Source organism: Bactrocera neohumeralis, chromosome 5 (assembly GCF_024586455.1).
Source record: "Bactrocera neohumeralis isolate Rockhampton chromosome 5, APGP_CSIRO_Bneo_wtdbg2-racon-allhic-juicebox.fasta_v2, whole genome shotgun sequence".
Taxonomy (NCBI): Eukaryota; Metazoa; Arthropoda; class Insecta; order Diptera; family Tephritidae; genus Bactrocera; species Bactrocera neohumeralis.
Window position 1 is genome coordinate 26,700,189 of NC_065922.1, and position 5,756 is coordinate 26,705,944.

Below are 5,756 nucleotides of genomic sequence, written 5' to 3' on the forward strand. Positions count from 1 at the left end.
CAGAAGAAAATGTCGCTTGACTTTTTCTAAATCCCCATAAACGCGTATTGAATTTGGTTTTCATCAACTTGTTCATGCTAGTTTTAAGTGATCTAAACTATTTTTTTATTATTACAGTAAAATTATTTAGCAAAAAAATTTTCATAGCGCTTTACAAATGATACTCCTTTGAAATCAATGCCATCTAAAGAAAATGATCTTTAGTTTCGTCAGCGAATTTATGTTTCCAGATTAGGAAAAAACATACACCAAACAGAGATAATAAATTTACTTTTCTTTTAAGACTTCCAGAACTATTTCACGGTGCATCAACAAGTATTTCGATTGACTTGTGAGCCTCTGAGTTAGAATTTTTGATGAATCGCAAGGAAAACATTGCTTTGCTTTTAATCTTATATGAATGTATTTTGATATAATTTTCTAGATTGGTATAAATATCGGTCGTCAGTCTCTGTACTATCACCTCTGCGAGGTCAAGTCGTAAACACCTCGCAGCTAATACTTTCATACACCGCGATGAGCTAGTGGGTATAGAGATAAAACGTCAAAGTAAATTTGTAGTGGCCTCAAATAACTCAGACTTACTTACAGAAGTCCATTTTATGGCTTCACAAAGGACTATATGGTAGTCCAAAGGCGATTCTCTTTTTGATTATCAACCAAAGAATCTAACCTAACCTCGCTCTACCATTCGCTTGAAAAGTTTTAGGCTAATCAATTACCTCTGTTCTCGATAAAGTAGATTCTCCAAAACTCGTTTGCAAAAAATTTCAATATTTCGTCGGAAAATATTTTTTCTTTAAATACCCTCAAAATTAACGGCTAAAGGGTATATATTATGCTTTGTAAGAAGAACAATTTGTAAGAAGAATCTAACCGCTTTTTTTAAAACCATGAGCTTACATTTAGTGAAACCATCCTTTTTCTCTTCAGTATTTCCTCCAATTTCAATTTCAGTGTAATGTAAAACCACTTGAAATTCGACTACCAAAAAAAAAAACGCTCAAAATACTAAAAGTAAACACGCTCTACCCGCAATTGATGAATTTCATTGCTGAGTGCTTGCCGGCGACAAAGAGTGCGTTGGTGTAAATTGTCTGGAAAAATTGGTGAAAACTGCATTGGTGCATGAAATTCTTACAAATTTCCGTTTAGTTGCTCGAAAAAGGGAAATAAGAGTTTCCCGCAGGCAAAAAGAAAGAAAACAATTTTTATGTGCGCTTAAAATTAGTGCAAGTGAAAGGCGAACATAAATTTTTGCTTGCAACACATGTTGCATATCCTACAGTACACAGCTATGTACTGACCAATAGAACATGCATTTGCTACACAAGCCACTTGTTTACTTTAAGTAGCCACATTCCGCTATGTGTGCGTGCCTATAAATAGCTAATTGCGTTTGTGTGTGCAGTTTCAGAGTTTTATTACTCCAGTACTCCAGGCAAAAGGAAAAGAGAATCATTAGGCACATGAGCCTAGAAAGCCGCCGCTAGCAGCAGTGTAAAGTGAGACCAGTCTAGGTATCAACACACACAGATTTTTCACTACTCTATTTTTAGCTATTAGTAAATCTGAAAAAATATACAAATAGAAACAAGTGCCAGTCATAAAGCCATAAGCCCATAAAAAGTTAAATAAATAAACAAAAAGCGTTGTTCGCCGAGTCCAGCGCAGCTGAACTCCAGTGCAAACAAAGCGACGACGCACAAATATGCCTTATTGGGCAGTACAGCTTACGGTACACACACGCGAACACACATATGTACATATTCGAAAACTGAAAATTGCTGTTTCCAAATCGAAAATTATTTACCTCATATAGCTTTTTAGTTGCCACACACATGCGACTAACACACACGTCTATATTTTGGTCCATACTCGCGCACCCACCACACTTTGGAGTCTCCTGCACTTAATAAATTGTTGCTAGCTTTCCATAGTCTTGTTGTGTCTACCTTGAATGGCTGCAACTTGCAGCTTCAGCGCTGATTTTCTCCTTTTTTTGTTGCTTTCCATTGTTGTTTACTTTGCGGCAAGTGTTGGCTATCACTGGCTGGCGTCAATGGCTACTGTCTGCTCATTGCCCTTTCTGTTGCTCTGCGTGGGCCTGTATTTTAGGCACGTGTCGATCGGTTTATTGCTTCATTTTGTATCTCCTCTTGTGTTTTTCTTACCTTTTATGGCGTGCAAGCGCTTACAGAGTAGCTTTTCTTGTGCGTGAGACGGCGTAGAAATAAGAGCGGAACTTAAAACTATAATGGGTTTAAGGTATTAGTTATTACAAGTTGTATATCAAATAGAAAGAGAGTGAAATAGAAGTAATACTCGAAATAATTTTCGAACGACTGCAGTAGCGCTGTTTTTTATCAGACTTCTGCAAGAAGAAATTTTCTACTTTTTTTTACAACATTCTTTATATACTTTTATACTAGTTGGTTAGTTGTTTAGTTAGCCGATCGCCAAATATCGACAATACAAAGCCGTTCAATACACCAAATTTAATTTGGACTGACCAAAAACTACATTTTCACATATTCTAATACAAATCTTTATTATCGTTTTCAAATTTAATGGAGTATGTTTATTATCATTCAAATGAACATTATTTGACAAATATTTTTTGAAGATTTTCTTTTTCAAATGTTGGCCGCGGCTACGTCTCAGATGGTCCATCCGTTGAGTCCAATTTTCGATGACTCGTTCGAGCATTTCGACTGGTAACTGGCAAAAGACACGCGTGATGTTTTACTTCAAGGCCTGAGTCGATGCAGGATTGTTCGCATAGACTTTAGACTTTACATATACCCAAGGAAAAGGTCTAACGGTGTGATAACACACGATCTTGGAGGCCATTCAACCGGCCAAAACTGGAAATTATCTGCTCACCAAAGTGTTCTCTCAATAAATGCATTGATTGATGCGATGTGTGGAAAGTGGCGCCGTCTTGTTGAAACCAAATGTCGAGAATTATTCAATAATGAATGCTGGGGCTCAAGATGGGCGTGATTTGCCAAAAAAAGCGATTGGAAAAAGTACCTCTACTTGAATGCCCCGTTGTAAACAAGTTTATCATAAAATCTATTAGCAGTTCGGGAATGCACTATAAGTGATAGACACATCCACAAATATGGGAAGAAACATAGTAAGAATCAAAAAAATAATTAAATACTAGACTATTAAATGTATGTAATTATGTATGTATGTATTTACACATGCACTTTTATATAAAATAATTTCTAGTTGCTTTGAAATTATGAGGCGGTGGCAAACATCATGTTTGATAAGTGGCATGCAACAAAAGAAATTAATAAACATGAATGCCCCTAACCTTCTAAAGCGAAGATAATGCATCTACTTATGCATGTCATATTCCATAATGCACCACAAGTGCCCACATATAAAGCAATGCCTAGATACGAACTTGTACAAATTTAAATTTACATTAGTGAAAACATAAAGCAGCAATTGGAATTTCTTACTCAGCCACTTCAGTTGCAACAATGCAACTGTGTGAATCGCTTGAATTTATCCCACGGAAATAAAATAATAATTATGTGCATAGGCCTTTATCTTTAATTTTCTTCAACTTGCTTGTATTGGTTGATGCCCTTCGGTTAATATGGGGGCATAGGTAGTATTTGTCACAAAATATGAATATGATAAATGAATGGATGCATGTAAATTGAATATATGTACTTGTATAAGCTTTGTGGCAGTCACTTTGTCAAGTGGACAAATGATAATTTACTTATTTAGTGAATAATATATTAAACAATCTATATATAATACATATAATAACTAATCCTCTTTGATATCTCTCTCTTTTGACTTGAATATTGAATACAATCAATATTTACAGTACCAGTTTCTATTTAAAACACCAGAAAGATTAATTTAATGCACCACCACCCCCCTAACGAAAGGCAATTTTTTGAAAAACTTAAAAAAGAAGTCTCTGGTAGAGATTGTTCGTACAATGAGCCACGTTAAAAAAAATTAATTATGGATCAAATGAAGGCATTTCAAAAAATTACTTTTATCAAAACTTTTAGTCGTTTTCGGATTTTTTTCGAAAAATGTTGTATCGAGAAACTTCTTCTTATTCTTTATTATTATATACATAGAGTTTATTCTTTATTCGTCGATAGAGGACTTTACTTCTCAATTGGATACTCAGTCCGAAGTAGCAACTGTTGGCAAGAGTTATTTTGCGTTGGATTTCGAAGCTAAGATTGTTGTTGTGTTATTGCTGATTCCAAGATAGACGAAATTATCTACGACTTCAAAGTTATGACTGTCAACAGTGACGTGGATGCCTAGTCACAAGTGCGACGACTGTTTGTTTGATGATAGGTGATATTTCGTCTTGCCCTCGTTCACCACCACACATTTTGCTTCGTTTCCTTATTCATTATGGGGAAAGCAGAACTAACGGCGTGGTTGTTATGGCTAACGGTATCGATATCATCGGCGTATGCCAGCAGCAGTACACTCTTATAGAATATGGTACCTTCTCTGTTTAGTTTTGCAACTCGAAGTATTTTCTCTTTCAGCAGATTAAAGAAGTCGCACGATAGGGAGTCGCCTGGTCTAAAACATCGTTTGGTATCGAACGGCTCGGAGAGGTCCTTCCCGATCGTGATGGAGCTTTTCGTGTTGCTCAACGATAGTTTACACAGCCGTATTAGTTTTGCGGGGATACCATCAAAATCATAATAATAAGGCCCAATCAGTTTGTTGGCGGTGGACTTTAATTTTTCAGACAATCCGCTCGATAGAACCTTATGTGCGATATGCTGCCTTTACTTCAAGATGTGTTAAAAATTGATTGATCTTAGGATGGTAGTATCTATGATCTTTTGAAAATAAAATCGATCGATCAAATAAAAAATATCTTCCCAAAAAAGTTGATGGAAAATATTTTTACCATAATAAGAGCTCGAAAAGGTCAGAAATTTGTTTTTTTTTTTTTTTTAATTTTATTTGGCATTAATTTATATTGTAGATATTACTATGACCTTTATTACCGCTACAATCTAACACTAGGTGTGTGTTATGATCGTGTATAATGTGTTCGATTTTTAGCTGCTGAAAAAAGCAATGAACTTGAGACACACGCCATACCGTTCGTTTTGTTTGTTACGCCTGTCATATTTGTGGCCTGCGCTGGGGTATCAATTTTAGAATCGCTTTAGTATTTTTATTTTTTGTTGTACTTTTTTATATTTTACTGTGATAGAGAACAGCTTTGCGTGTTATTGAAAGTATAACATTGCCGAGTTCGATACACGCACCTGCTTTAGATTGCGGCTACGAATTATAGTAAAGAAAATGAGAAAAAATTATGAAACAAGAAAAAAATTGAATGCGTGTCTGTATGTATGTATGTATGTATATTTATGTTTTTATGTGTATGCGTTTAAGCATGTTTGAGAAAGCCACAGATGAAAAAAATGGCTCTAAGCTTCATTAGTTCACCAGCTTAAATTGCTTCCCCACAATTGGATCATTTAAGGTCTTCCGCCGCTTGGAGTTAGTTGAAAAAAATATAATTACAAGCTTTAAATGGATTTTCAATTTGGTGCCAATTACAGCGATTACATGTTGGAGTTTTTGAACTCTGCTTTGGCGGAGCAGAAGAGAAGATGGCTTCGAATTAAAGAGGTTAAAATTTCAAATTTGGTTAAAATTTTTTTTGGAAATTTTATTTGATATTTTTCATTTTCATTTTTATTTTTTTGTTTTTAATTTTTATT